The following is a 17,070-nucleotide window of genomic DNA, read 5'->3' as shown; positions in this document are numbered from 1 at the left end:
CAGTAAACGGTGCTACTTTTATGTTAGCTAATTTGGACCACCTTATCCAGGATGAGCGAGCACCCATTAGAATAGGCGGTTTGATCACTATGATAGGTAATGCTATTGGATTACGTCAGCCTATGCTTGACCTTAGCCCTTTTTGTGGCATTACCACTATAAGTATACCCTTCCTCTTCAACACTATGTTTATAGCAAACATAGGGTCTGATGAGTTTGAGCTTATTATTGATAACCAGGTTCTCTGCCTATTCACCATGCCCGATCCTAGAACTAGTGTTCATAACCAAAGGAACTGGCTCTATAACCTGAATGAAACCCCAACTCCTGCTGGATCCACTGAATCCATCCAGGATTATGAGATTTGTGATGACTATGAGCACTATGTTGACCATATCTCTCATGCTGAATCTGACCCTCAGACACCTTCCGGCTACTATGATATTGATCCTCCTCCTCAGCCTGTCCTGACCGAAGAATCAGCCATGCCTGATCTCCGACATCATATGCCAGGAACAGATATTAAAACCGTCATTGAAGCCTTGATGTCAGAGCAAGACGCCCTCAGGGAAGATTTCCACAACTTGAGACTTGAAATCCTAGAATACATGAGCAGCACGGCAAGTCCGTTACGTATGTTACGGCATCATGTTAACTCTTTTGCTCCTCCGGCCAGAGATCCGAAGATAGATGGAATTTAGTTATTTCTTTCTAAGTTATTTAGTTTTAGGCTAGATTTTTCATTAATGTTGTTTGAATTCATGTTTATTTCTATTTCATTTCATTGTTTTCCTTCCCTGTAATACATTATGATCATTCTTATTGAAGCTGTTTAGTTAATTTTATTATGCAATGGCTATTACGCTCTACTGTTGTTACCTATTATTATTATTATACAAAGCAAGTAAGCGTGCACAATACATTAAAATTGCAGACTAAAAATGATCATAAGCAAAATGAAACATTAAAATACGCTACCAAAGTAATTCTGTGAAGCGCTGTTGAAAGCCTTTCCAAAAAGAAATGTGTGACGAGCGTCACACTACCCATAACGGACGGCACGTCTATTGCCTGTTACGAGCGTCACAGCCTTGTGACGAGCGTAACGCCCCTCAGACATGTGAACGTTAGGGAGCCGTTGGAGACGAACGTTACACTTTAACTTTTTACATTCCCCATTCATTTTTCATTTACCACACTTAATTACTCTTCAACCACTTTTTCTTTCTATCTTCCAATCCTTCTCCTATAAATACCTACCAAAACTTCCTTCATTCACCACAAAACAATTCTCTCATATCAAATACATTTCTTTTTCTTTCCAAATCATCCCTTCAAAAATTCATCACAATGGCGGGAAATCAAAACTTCGGAAATATCATCTTCCGATCCGGAGATGACAACTATCAGCAAGAGCAATTCGAACGTTTCCAACAGCGAGGCGTCGCTTCCACCAGGTACCCCGATTTAACTTGTTTACAACAATTAGGATTACTCCAAGGTATCGAATGGATGCTCCGCCTAGCCGACTTAACCTTCCTTTGCACTCATAATCAACCCACCTACCCATCCCTAACCTTAGAATTCTTAAGTTCATACGACTACACCACTCCCGCCGGTGAAGACGAATTTTTAACCGGTACCGCAACCTTCCGCATGTTCAACACCGAGTACTCCTTAACCCAAAACCAATTGAGTACCATGTTACAATTTCCCATAGAAGGTCAGGTACACCCCAGAATCCCTCCAAACTCAAACTGGAACACAGTTGGCGTTTTTGGCCTTTTTAAGAAAATTACCGGTATAGATACCTACAACTGGGAAGAACTCCTTCTCTCCCATATACATAACCCCACTATCCGGTACTTCATCCGCATCTTGCAAAACACAATTTTTGGAAGACCAAACAACAGCAAGGTCAACTCAAAGGAGCTATTTTTCCTCCAATGCGTCTTCGAACCGGATAATCAGGTAAACGCCGCCTCTTTTCTCTTTCATCATATCCGCACCTTATGTGCTAGAGGCCGGCAACCCTTTATAATTGGTGGATTAATAACATCCATAGCACTTGGCCTGAACTTAGGGGATAAACTCCAAACTTTAGAATCCCTACCTCCCCTGTCTATGGATATCAGCTATTGCCGCTCCAGCCGCCTGATTAAAAACAGAGTAGGCGGAGGATATTATCTTATGGTGAACAACCAGGCTGTCCCAAGCGTTGTTCTACCAAATATCGCCCTAACTGATGTCACAAACCCCGACCGCCACCTCTATGATCTAAACGCTCCGGAAACCACCGAGCCTTTACAAACAAACCCACAAACAGATGAGTTTGAAGAAATGGAACAAGGTGATCATCCTCCTACACAACATTCAGCCCCGCTCAACCCTTCCGGTAATGCAACTGGCCCATCCTCCCAACGTCGTCGACGAAGAAGGCCTGCAACCAACGACGACATTATGGATGCTATCGATGGAATGCAGGTACAGAATGCAGAGATGATGCAGATGATGCGTCAAATGCAACAGCAACAGGATGCTCGGAATGCCATAACCGACCAGCGGTTTACTGAGTTGTTTAGCAGGTTCGACAACTTAGACATACGTCAAAGATCACCAGGTCCAAGAACCAGAGGCGGAAGGCAGCCTTAGTTGTTATTTTCTTTGCATTTCCATTTTGTCTTTCTTTCCCTTAGAACATTGAGGACAATGTTTAGTTTAAGTATGGGGGGGAAACAATATTCTTCCTATTTCCATTTTTCAAGTATGTTACCTTCCCTTTCATTGTTATTTCCCTTTCTTACTATCTAAACAAAAAAAAAAAAAAAAAAAAAAAATTTATTATTAAGTTAAGTCCGAGTGTGAAAATTTCTATTATCTATTCCCTCAATTTTCTTGAGCCATAACAAAAAAAATTTTAACACACCCAATAAGTATAAAGGTTGCTTACTCTATAAAACTTGAGTGAAATCAAAACAAAATCATTACCATAACAACGCTCTGAGAACCTCAATATGTTAGATCAGGATAAAGTACCTATTATACCGATTCCTTGAACTTTTAGTTCTATGGCAACCCCAAGTAGTTTATACAGAAGTCAGCACCATCTTAATAGCAAACTACGTGGAGAGCCGATGAATATAAGTGAATGATCCCCAAAAGTAACCTAAGATATATAAATATATCAAGAAATGCACTAAGTAAATTAGGTGATCCTTACCAGATCATTTAATCTAAAGGTTGCAGATCATGCAAAAGCACAATACGAAAGATCCATTATGAGTTGGTTCAGTAGGAATCTGGTACTGAACTTGGTAGGGCGGACTACGGTTCGATCCCCCGCAATTTGCAATGGACTGAATAATGAAGTTATCCGACTTATGTACCAGAACTTCTAGCTAAAAGCGGATCATAATCACTAACCGGTTACTCCACTATGTGCGCGAAAAGATAAAGGGCTTAATGTGATTTCGCTAGAATGAAAACGGGTAAAATAAGACTAAAGGAACCAGGATAGCTATCATAGGGTACTTGAACTGATTTGCATAAGGTAGGGTTATCTAAGTTGTAACGGTAGTTGTTGATGTCAAGATTAAACTCAAGTCCTCCCAAACAAAAACCCATTTGCAACCTAGTACGAATTGATGTGTGCTTTGAAATTTCATCTGGCTAAAACTTTTAACAAGTTCTATACTGAATTTTGCTTGAGGACAAGCAAAGATTTAAGTATGGGGGAGTTTGATAACACGAAATTATATCACATTTTAAGACTTAATTCAATTAGATTATATTATCATTTACTTCAGTTTATCTCATTTTATCAGATATTATGCAGTATTTCCTTACTATTTATGTCAGGTATCCATTTTGAAGCAAAAGTGAAAAAGGGAAGAAAAGGAGGTGTAGAAAGGAGTAAAAAGGAAACAAATATCAAAGACCAAGCCCAGCCCAAAGAAAGCGCACGTTGTGCCTGTGACGGGCGTCACAAGGGTTGTGACGAGCGTCACACTAGAAGCACCACTGTGACGAGCGTCACACATGGTGTGACGAGCGTCACACCATTCCACTAGCTTTTTGGCGCAAGTCACGCCCTCAGAAAGACTTGAAGAGGAACGTTGAGAAGTTGGTCTCCTATATCCACGCCGCGCATGTAGCCACGTTGAAGAATGGGAGAAACGGAATGCAGTTACCAACACTATTATCAATAGCCATCTCACAAACCTAAAACGGGACCAGTTTTTTCACGCTCACATTGCCGAAGCTCTGCCAAATTTTCTTTTCACGCCTTTTGCTTATTTTTCTTTTCCAGCATTGTTTATTTTATTTATTTCTTTTGCAAGCTTTACGTTCTTTTTCCCTTGCAAATTTACCTTTCCAGTTTTAGCTTTTAGATATTTTTCGCATAATAGTTTCTACACCGGAAACTATTGTGCAATTTTATACTGGATTTAACCTTACGTTATATTCCAGTTTTATTTCCTTGATTTAATTTACTGTTTAATTGAAGAATCCAAGAACAAATCCTACCGGCTTGTGGTGGAGTGTTCAAGACCATTGTATTACGCATTCAAGTTCTTTAATTGTTATTTAATTTTTAATGTTTTATTTTATTATTTATCTATATTATCTGCCTGGAATGAGTCTGTTTATGCATGATATAAATTCTTATTTATTTAGCATGTCTGGCTAATTTGCCTAGGTATCGGTATGTAAAGTAAGCAGAATAAGGGATCAAGACTGAGTCGGTCTACCTAAACTTAAAATCAAAATCAATCTTTTTACGGTCTCAACTTACAGGTTTAATAACAAGATTTTTTACAAAAGTAAAAGACATAAAGAAGTTAAAATCAATAGAGCGAGAGTTTGAGATTTTAACTGGACAGTGTAAGTTAGGCATTAATTCTAGATCAGGGCGAGAGCAAGTTTTAGAGTTAATTAAATTCTGACCTTTTCCAAAAAGTATTTTTAAAGATTGAATGTGAGGACGAGAGTTAAGCATTTGGATTTAATTATATAACCTAAGTCAACAGAGCGAGAGTTTGAGATAAGGGTGTTTAAAACGGTCAGTATTTTCTTAAAAAGAGTTTCTGCAACTTTATTGTTTTCAAAATATGGTTTTTGACTTAATTATAAGTGACAGCAACATTAATATAAAATCATGGTTTATTCAACAGAGCGAGAGTTTGAGATAGAACCTTTAACCAATAAAGTTAACCGAAACGATTCATTTTAAAACCAAGAAACCGACAAAGACTTGATTCCCTAGTTTTGACGAACTACATACCGATATCCGTCTTATTAATATTTAATCTAGATATTAGTTTAGCTCTTAGTTTTTCCCAAACAATCAAACATTTTCACCTTAGATTTACGTAGTAACCTTAGATAACGGTATATCGATTCATAAGTCCCTGTGAGATCGATATCTTTTAAAACTACGCGATAGAACTGTGCACTTGCAGTTTGTATCTCATTCTCGACTCACCCAGTCGAGCGATCAGTACTCTTTCTTTATTTTAGTATTTTGTAGCCACTGAACAAAAGCCCGTGGTCTATTCAGAACGATACATAAATAACTATAAAACATATAAGAGTATAATTGAAAGTCTTAGTAACCAGCCTCACCCGGTCTTAGACCTTTCAGATGCGGATCGACAACAACAGTAGGAATCCTCTCATCTCTAACCCATGTAAATTCCTCTGTTTCTTGTACCAGTAATACATGATGCGGAAAATCACACCAAAACCACAATGTGTTGCTTTACCTCAGTTATTTAACCCAATAAATACTAATTGCATAGAAAATATGTGTTAAAGTGAAACTATCTTGGTCATATTAGTTAATTTCAAGTTTATCACCATCATCATATATAGTAGCAAAATCATGGATTCCTCAATTCACATAACCAAATTTTAACAACTATACCTTTAGCAACAAAGCAACCATCTTTCTTTTATTCAATCTTGAGTGGACCTTTCATCTTTATCATCATCTCCTTAACCAATGCTTTAACTGGTGATTCTCTTGACACTACTATGCTTTCCAAACCCACAAGCCATAGTGATTTAAGCAGGAATATGATAGTTGGAAGCATTCAACAACCGAGATTGTATCAACGCAGATTCATTAAACACAATATGTTTAAAATATCCAACAATTATATGACAAAAAATATAGTAATCAGCATGGACAAATACGACTGAATGTGAAATAGTTTTAGAATTAAAAAAAATACACACAGGAGACAAGACATAATTCATACATCTAGGCATCACATATTTCTTTAATTTGAATTGCAGAATAGAAACAATCAAATCCGAATAAGAATAACTCTTATTCATGACAGAATCATAGTTGTGAAATTTCAGATCTAGCTGTCATACCCCAAAATTTGCCCTACTTTTTTTTAATTCAATTGGTCTATCTTATCGTTTTGTTCATTTGCATACTTTATTTCCATTTGATCATGCATTCATCGACATTTGCATATGGTAACAGATTTATGTCAAAGATTTGATGATAATAGGTTTAATCAGTTTAAATGGATTTTCGAGGTAGATATTATTTGATAATTATTCAGGCTTATTTCCCGTATTACTTGTGGTGGGGATTATCTCTTTATTTGAGATTCATGGTTATTTTGGAGGTTTGCTTGGATTCAAAGAAAAGGGCAAAGTTGGAATAAAAGAAAGATTTCATTCATTTATTGAAAAATATCACCTCTCAAAAGTACTAAAAGTCATGGGTTATAAGCCACTCAAAATTCAAGTCAAAAGTGGTAGAAAAATCAAGGCAAATGCATGAAAATTCAAGTTAGTTACTAGTGATTTTTTGCCTTACATCCTAACTTGGTACTTTTTCTAAACTCCATGATCATTGGTCTTTAACTATCCTTAACTACCTATTTCCCCACAAGCCATCAATTTACCTAATTACCCTTAACTATCATAATTTTCAAACTAACACAAAACTTCCAAACAAACACAAATCTCAACTTTCATTTTTTCCCTCAATCCTAGTTACTCTAACTATTAATCCTATGGTTAAAATTGGTGATATTCAACTTGAGCTTAAATTAATTTCTAACCATTGATAAAACCAATTACTTGGATCATAATCCAAGGGTGATCATTCACCTACCAAGTCTATATAAACATGTTATTTCTAATATTTTTAGTTTTAGCAAATATCACTAACCTAACTTAGAAAATTCACAATTACTCATTATTTTTCTACCACTTTTTCTTCTCAATTTCTCTCTCAATATTTATCTTCTCCCTCACCCTCACTAAAGTTCATCTTCATCACCCTTTAGAACTTCACAGTGAAGTTCTAAAATGGTGGAACTTAGCCATCAACAATCTCTATATTATCATCAACAATTATCAATAAACAATTCAAGCATTATCATCAAAAATCATCCATCAACAATTTCTACAACAATCATCATCAAAAGTTTATCAAGATTTATCAACAATCATCATCCAAAATTCATCAATTCAAGCTTATTCATCAATATTCTACATTCATGATTCATCTTCTACATCTATTCATCATCAATAATAATTATCAAAGTTTAAAAGTTAATTGGATTAATGAAGCTTATTCTTGAAGTTGTCCTGGTTTCTTTTCGACGCTTCGATTTTCAACACTAACCGGAGCAAATCTCCGCTCCGTTGGTAATCTTTTATCTCTTCCACACATTTGCCATGAATTATTGGATTTTTACTTGTTGATCAATTTTAGATATTATTTTGAATGCTACTTATTAAATAAAGACTTATTTTGCATAAAACACATAAACTTAAAAATAGTGATTTTTTAATTCTTAACCGTTAATTACGTATGAATATATCATTAGAAGTGATTTTTCGTCACGATTATGAATATATGATTATTTTTTTATGAATCATTATAACGAATGACATATAAGACTGGTTAAGCATGACATATAAGACTGGTTAAGCATGACATATAAGACAAAACAACATATTAGACAAAACAAAAATAAGACAAAACTGATTATGTGGGTGTTTTGGACTATTGGGCCTTATTTTAATTGTTTTTTACACCCCTAATATGAGCTCATTATTCCTCTTGTTCTTGATTCACTTTGTTGTTTAGTTTTATTTTTATTAATTAGGCCATTTAGAGTTTTTTAGGATTATTTTAACTAACTTATATTTTTAGGACTAGCTAGAATTATGGTTTTAATTAGAATAAAAATTAGGATTAATTATAATATATATTTTTTAGTTTAGTTAGATTTCTAAAAATAATTAGGTTTCTTTGATTTGATTAAAATAATTTTCTTAGAACTTGATTAATTTTTAGTTTTTTGTTAGGATATTGATTAGGGTTTAATTTTGTCCTTAAATTCAATATTCATGTGAAATGACCATTTTGCCCCTTAAGGATTTATTTTGTCATTTTAGCCGTATAAATACACGCTTCTTTAGGACTAATTTAGACTTAGGATTTTAATTAGTTTTAAATCAAGTTTTGACTAACTATAACATGCTCCATTAGGCTAGATTGATCATTTCTAACCATTAGATTAAGTTTTAACCTAAAATTCCAAATCATTTCAAGCCCTCCGATTCGAATTGATCAAAAGCAATCTTGATCAATTAAATCCTTTGAACTTGTATAATCCCACAGTCTAAATTGAGTGACCAAAAGACCCTTGGTCACTTAATAAGACTTTTTTCTCTAAGTTGTGGAGCTCGAAGCCTCAAGTCAGATCTTCAGTCAAGGTATCCTCAATCATACCAAGCAGTGGATTATACAAGTATATCAAAGGTGACATCTTCAAGAGCTTGTTAAATTAAAGTTAGAAGTGTGTGGCATGAGCCTTAAGTAATAGATAAGGAATGGGACTGGAGAATTCCTACCCCCATTCTGGATATCTTTGGGTATGGGCCGAATGACCCAATGCTCATCGTATTCACCTCTATTCATAGGCTTTATCACAATTCTAATCATACAATTGACAAGTCTCTCCCCCTTCATAAATCATCATACTATAAGCAAGGACTACATCAACAACTTATCAATCATGAATTGAGTTGTATGACACGAGCCTTAAGAAATGGAGAAGGAATGTGACTAGAGAAATCCTACCCTCATTTTGAATATCTTTGGGTATGGGACGAATGACCCAACGCTCATCGTATTCACCTCTATCCATAGACTTTAGTGCAATTCGAATCGAACGATTGATAAGGTCTTCATCAACATAAGAACAACAAGGATTCTTCTCTCGTGACTTGAAAGTTAAGATGAGAATTACATGTCACGAGCCTTAAGTAGTAAAGAAGGAATGGGACTGGAGAATTCCTGTCACCATTCTGGATATCTTTGGGTATGGGACGAATGACCCAACGCTCATCGTATTCACCTTTACTCATAGACTTTAGTGTGATTCTTATCAAATAACTATCAAGTCTATTCCATTCTCCCACTCAATCATTCTATCATCTCTTCTTGCCTCCTTAATCACCTTGCTTTCAATCGTAGTAGGCTGAACTACAAAAGCTCTGATTTCCTTATTGCACTATAAGGATACATAGGCAGGAGAACCTAGATTCTTCGCGAGCTATCTTATTTATAAATCTATCATATTTTATCGATCAATCTTCCAACACCCCAATAGTGGAGCATCCTTTGCTATCAGCAACTTGTGGTTGTACACCCTCTTCTAATCCCACTCTTTTCCTTGTGAGGTGTTAAACCTTGGCTCTTCGATTTTGATCTTTGCCTTGAGAGCCATAGACTCTGATATCTAACTATATTTGCCTTGTGAGATGTTAAACCATGGGTTTCCAATCCAGTTCTTTGCCCTGAAATTCATAGACTCTGACATCTAACTTTCTTTGCCTTGTAAGGTGTTAAACCTTGGCTCTTCGATTTTGATCTTTGCCTTGAGAGTCATAGACTCTGGTATCTAACTCTCTTCGCCTTGTGAGGTGTTAAACCTTGGCTATCCCATTAGATTCTTCGCCTTGAGGGTCATAGACTCTGGCATATCATTCTCTTTTACCTTGTGAGGTGTTAAACCTTGGTTATTCAATCCAATTCTCAGCCTTGAGAGTCGTGGACTCTGGCACTTGATTCTCTTCGCCCTGTAGGTGTTAAACCTTGGCAATTCAATTCCTTGATATCATCAGTTATAAACTTTGGTAGTGATACCTTACCTTGAAGGTCATGAACCTTGGCATTCCTTTTCAGCCTTGAAGGGTATTGAACCCTGGAAAATCAATCTCGTTCCCTTTTGTTTCAGCCGTAGTAGACTGAACTACGATTGCTCCGATTTTCTCATTGCACGATCAGAATAAGTAGGAAAGAGGGTTCGAATCCTTCGGGAGCATACTTATTTATTATTCCTGCCTTAGGGCATTCCTTCCATTCATCTCCGTGAAACATTAATCATGACCTACATTCATATGCTACCTTCCTTCACTTCATGTGATATACCATATCCTTTGAGCCAAGTACAATATACCTTTGAGTTCCATATTGTATCTTTGTGAACCAAGAGCCTATTTGTTTGTCTTATAAGTCCTCTCGTTGCTGAGACGAACATATCCTTACTTACTTTGCAACCGTATACAGGCAATCCTTCTTTTCAGTTATTCCAATACAGTGTTGTAGACCCTCACTTGTTGGCTCATACTAGTTTTACTCTTGGGTTCATGTTTTCACCCCTTGTTGGAGTTCAAAACACTATTCTTTGGTTCAGACCATACCTTGATCACAACTTCTTTTCATCTCCCGCCTCTAGTTCCTTGAACTACGAAGCTCTGAATTCCTAATTGCACTATGAGGATACGTAGGCAAGAGGACCCCAATCCTCACCGAGCACTTTATCTATTTCTTTCCTTTCCACATTATTTTGCGAGTAATCTTTAGATGTCACACCTATTCGAGCGAGAACAACCAAAATGGTTCCCATGGAGTATCATGGATGTTTGGGGTGCTAATATCTTCCCTTTGCATAACTGACTTCCTTACCCAACATATCTCTTTCCCCCGGGTTTTATCGATGTTTTCCCTTTCCTTCTGGAATAAATAAAGTTCGATGGCGACTCTGTTGTATGTTCGAGCGTGTGATACGTTTGGGTATATTTCCGCTAGCTTCAGCTGGAGAATTTGCTTCTTGGAGCATTTCCTAGTCGCTAAAAGGAGTCAAGCCTAGTTTTGATCGCTTCTCCGTTAGTTTAGGTGTTTACCTTTATCATTTACTCACTTTATTTATCGCATTTCTTATTGCTTTATGTTATGGACATTATCTGTTATATTCCCTGTTGGGTTGGGATAGATTACATGAGAGAGAAGCTCTACAACCGAGCTTAGTATACACATAGGTTAGACTCGTGGATACTCGTGTACGCCTGCGTTTCGCACGTTGGGTTGTCATGAGAACCACATCCAGACTAGATTCACTTGAAAGTACTTTTGTCCGGTGAGCGTTCATTACGGCAAGGTATTTTCATTTCGAGTCAATGACTCTGGGAGACCTTATAGGGACCACCTTGGAGCATAATCCATACTTGTGAGGGGGATATGGGATTTTTCTGCAGGAAACCATAGACTCTACATACCTTATTCTCATGGACGTCGAACCTTTGATCATGCATCAGGCAGTATACACAGATTATCCGGATTATTGGTGATGTTAACCTATGTTACTGCATTGCTGTACATGTGTTGAAGCTTGGAACTTGGGTTGTTATACCACCAAGGCCTTGAATCTATGGGTGTGGCATAGTTATTTGCATTCCATCCCTAACATACGCATTCATTCATTTGCATTTCACGCATGTTAACCAGAAAACTCACCCTATCCATTCCTCAGTCAGAAAGACAACGATTCGCCGACACCGATCATCCAAGGATCATGGAAGAGACTAAGAGCATTGACAAAGCTGACATGGTTCTGGGGTTATTCTTGGATAGCATGACGACAGACTTCCCAAATCAGGTTGAGATTGATGAGCAAGCTGAAGACATTCTGAATGAAGATAATAGACAAAAGGTTGTTGTAGGCTTTCCATCATTTCTTCCTCAAGAATAGTGTTTGCTACCACATCAGAGGCCTGCTCAAAGCCACCAGAAATTGAAGCAAAAGCAAATCAGCAAAGGAAATAAAGATCAAGAAGGGATACGTCCTCTCTATGATCCAATTCCTGTGAGTTATGCACATCTGCTACCTACATTGGTTAAGGCTGGGGCAATTATTCCTAAACAGACCGAGCCTGCTAAGCTACCTTACCGCCGTAAGCATGACCCTCATGCCACGTGTGGATACCATACTGGATACATGGGGCACTCTACATAAGTTTGTCATGTTCTCAAGACCAAAGTTCAAGAACTCATCGATCGAAAGTTGTTGTGCTTTACACCCGTGACTGCTAAGGTGCTTATTGAGAAGGAGTTTGAATACAACGGTCCTCTGATTCATGTGCAAGTTCCTTCACTTGTGGTTCAACCTGCTATGCAGTATCCGAATCAAGGATGCCACCTATGACTGTCAATGGCATATCCTAGGGCATCATCTTCTACTACTTTTGCACCTCAATATGCCCAGGCTGAGGCACCCTATGTCACATTTGGGATTCATCATGGTCAGACTTCACATCAGACAATCAATCCTGGCTCAGGGCACTCTGCTCAAATGTTCCATTCAATGGCTATTCCTCTCATTCGTTCTCCGCTGCAAGTACCTTGGATGCCTATGCCATGTTACTCATATCCACATGCTGTCACGTCCTAGTATCAATAGCCTTCTCGGACTCAAACTCTGAAAAGTCGACAAATTGTGCCACGTAACCATCAAAAGTAGAGACAGACCAGACGACCAGATCCTTGTATCATATGCTCAATTACTGCCATATCTTGTCCAGCAAGGGGCAATTGTGCCAAAGGAGATTCCGCCTGCAGTGTCTCCCTACAATAATAAGCATAATCCTAGTGTGTCTTGTGCGTTCCATGCCGAATACATAGGGCATTCTACTGAGGATTGTTGGAGTTTCAAAGTTAAAGTGCAAAAGTTAATTGATCAGGTTTTGTCATGCTCTGAGGCATGACCCAATGTCATAACCAACCCGTTACCAAACCACTGTGGACAAGTTGTGAACTCAGTTAGTGGTGAGGGGCGCTCAGGTTCAGTTGCTTCTTCAGAGGAGTATCAAGGCTAGCAATATCATATTGATTCAATCATGTCTCATGTGTAATATTTTCTTGTTTATTATATGTTGTTCATTTGTAAAACTTGTCTGGTTTTCAGATGGTAATAATAATGAAATAAACGTGCATGTTTTGCTTAAATCCATTCGTGTTCACTCATATTTTATTTATCAATATCAAATTGTTTGTCAAATAAAATAAAAAAGAATGATGCAATTAAAACACACAAGATCGTTTCTTGTATGCTTTTGAATAAGAATCGTGATGACGATGTAAGGCATTGTTCAATCCCTAAACACCGGAGATATAAGGAGGTTAATCCCTAGTCAACCCTTTTAGGTCTTGTAGTAGGAGTTTCTTTCTTTAACATATAAAACCCTCATCTTTAACCAGAGGCAGGATAGTCTTCAGTTAGTTTGATTTTGCGTTCAAATTTCAAAAAGGAGAATATCCCATCAAGCGATCAGTCATATCATATCCCTCTCAAGAGGATGGAATCACAAATTCAGAATAGTTATCCCTTACCAATAAAAGGAGTGAGATAGTCACAAACCGTGCAATGAACCAAAAAAGTAGTGTCACAAGATTTTCTCCAAAAGAAAAGATGATAAAAAAATATCAAAAGCAAATGAAAAGCCTGCTAAGTCAAGAGCATGACAACAAGATTGACTTAGGCAAAAGTTAGGGTATCCCGGTGGGTTGCAGACCCAAAGGATCATCCTAGGCAAAAATAAGGGAAAGCAAAAAACAAAAATCAGAGGATCAATATCAAAATCCTCAGCAAGAGCAAATCTCTGTTACTGCAAACAAAAGCAGAAGGAGAGTGATTATTGCTCCAAACTCTCATTGGGTTCCATATCTGTCATTATTGATATTCAAAATCCTTTTCTGAAAGATGGACGCTTGTTTCAAGCTAACTAAACGTAGGACTGGAGAACATCACGAAGAATGGGTGGGTTAGAGTAGGTTTTGAGCCTTATGTCCTTTCTTTCTAAAACCGTGAACCATGCCACGTTATAACCCTCAAAAGACCTAATTGAAGCAGAGTTTGTTTCAAAAGCATACTATGGTAAGATCGCGTTAAGCTGACTCCTAAATATTTTCTTGTCATTTGTATCGATACTAATATGACATTCTAACCAGTGATTCATTCATTATATGTCATAATCTTAGTGAACACACTTGAGTTTTCAAAACTTGCATGAGCATGACATTACAATTATAATTTTTAAAATGAGCATTTTACATTCGAACAGTCATTTAACATCAAGGAAGCTTACATATTAGGAAGGTTGATCAAATTCTTGATATCCCATAGCTCAGATCTCTTTAGGAGTCAGTCAATCTGGGGCAACCGCTTCGAGATTCCACAAATCTTTTTGAATCAACCGGATAGGGGCAAAAGTTACTTCAAAGCTCATATTGGGGCAGGCCACCTCAAGAGCATGAGAAGTCAACCACTCCCAAGATGGTTAATCGAGGGAATACAATTTCAAGACGCTGGGGCAAACCAGTTTGAGGTACTCAGATGATGAAGGTTACTCCACAATTTGTAGTTGGGGCAGTTGGGGCATATATCCAGTATATTGGGGTAGAGGCAGGCTACACAGGTACAAGCTCTCTCCATGTTTCAGACATAATCCAATTATGTGACAACAACTATTTAGCTTGAAGTAGGTGTTGGAGAATCATGTCTGGAGGATCCCATATCCTAGCCCAAAATTCCCACCTTCCTCTATATGAGCATTTGACTTAACCATTGCATAAACCATCATTATGCATTAATCATGTCGGTTCACTAATGCATATCATTCATATAGCATAACAAGAAACCTTGAAAACGAGAAAAGCCAAAAGTCCAGTTCTTATTGGCATGCCAAAAATCCAATCCTTATTGGCACGCCAAAAACCTAATCTTTGCTTGGCAAATCACAAAACTATCGTTACATTATATCCATTCTCAACGGGAAAATTTTCGAATACTTTGGTATTTAATCCTCTTTTACCTCGAATACCCGAAAAGCTCTCGCAATTCGCGCATTCAGGTTTAAGAAGATTAAATAGGGGCAACTGTCACACCCCCAAATTTGCCCTACTTTTTTTATTCAATTCGTCTAGCTTATCGTTTTGTTCATTTGCATACTTTGTTTCCATTTGATCATGCATTCATCGACATTTGCATATGGTAACAAATTTATGTCAAAGATTCGATGATAATAGATTTAATCAGTTTAAGTGGATTTTCGAGGTAGATATTATTTGATAATTATTCAGGTTTATTTCCCGTATTACTTGTGGTGGGGATTATTTCTTTATTTGAGATTCATGGTTATTTCAGAGGTTTGTTTGGATTCAAAGAAAAGGGCAAAGTTGCAATAAAAGGAAGATTTCATTCATTTATTGGAAAATATCACCTCTCAAAAGTACTAAAAGTCATGGGTTAAGCCACTCGAAATTCAAGTCAAAAGTGGTAGAAAAATCAAGGCAAATGCATGAAAATTCAAGTTAATTACTAGTGACTTTTTGCCTTACATCCTAACTTGGTACTTTTGCTAAACTCCAACACCATTGGTCTTTAACTACCCTTAACTACCTATTTCTCCACAAGTCATCCATTTACCTAATTACCCTTAACTACCATAACTTCCAAACTAACACAAAACTTCCAAACAAACACAAATCTCAACTTTCATTTTTTTCACTCAATCCTAGCCACTCTTAACTATTAATCCTATAGTTGAAATTGGTGATCCGCAACTTGAGTTTAAATTAATTTTTAACCATTGATAAAACCAATTACTTGGATCATAATCCAAGGGTGATCATTCACCTACCAAGTCTATATAAACATGTTATTTCTCATATTTTTAGTTTTAGCTAATAGCACTAACCTAACTTAGAAAATTCACAATTAATCATTATTTTTCTACCACTTTTTCTTCTTAATTTCTCTCTCAATATTTATCTTCTCCCTCACCCTCATTAAAGTTCATCTTCATCACCCTTTAGAACTTCAATGGTGGAACTTAGCCATCAACAATCTCTATATTATCATCAACAATTATCAATAAACAATTCAAGCATTATCATCAAAAATCATCCACCAACAATTTCTACAACAATCATCATCAAAAGTTTATCAAGATTTATCAACAATCATCATCCAAAATTCATCAATTCAAGCTTATTCATCAATATTCTACATTCATGATTCATCTTCTACATCTATTCATCATCAATAATAATTATCAAAGTTTAAAAGTTAATTGGATTAATGAAGCTTATTCTTGAAGTTGTCCTGGTTTCTTTTCGACGCTTCGATTTTCAACACTAACCGGAGCAAATCTCCGCTCCGTTGGTAATCTTTTATCTCTTCCACACATTTGCCATGAATTATTGGATTTTTACTTGTTGATCAATTTTAGATATTATTTTGAATGCTACTTATTAAATAAAGACTTATTTTGCATAAAACACATAAACTTAAAAATAGTGATTTTTTAATTCTTAACCGTTAATTACGTATGAATATATCATTAGAAGTGATTTTTCGTCACGATTATGAATATATGATTATTTTTTTTATGAATCATTATAACGAATGACATATAAGACTGGTTAAGCATGACATATAAGACAAAACAACATATTAGACAAAACAAAAATAAGACAAAACTGATTATGTGGGTGTTTTGGACTATTGGGCCTTATTTTAATTGCTTTTTACACCCCTAATCTGAGCTCATTATTCCTCTTGTTCTTGATTCACTTTGTTGTTTAGTTTTATTTTTATTAATTAGGCCATTTAGAGTTTTTTAGGATTATTTTAACTAAGTTATATTTTTAGGACTAGCTAGAATTATGGTTTTAATTAGAATAAA

The sequence above is a fragment of the Lathyrus oleraceus genome, chromosome 5, assembly GCF_024323335.1.
Source record: "Lathyrus oleraceus cultivar Zhongwan6 chromosome 5, CAAS_Psat_ZW6_1.0, whole genome shotgun sequence".
In the NCBI taxonomy this organism is placed as follows: Eukaryota; Viridiplantae; Streptophyta; class Magnoliopsida; order Fabales; family Fabaceae; genus Lathyrus; species Lathyrus oleraceus.
The sequence above is the reverse complement of the archived record's forward strand: the minus strand, read 5'-3'. Positions refer to the sequence as shown.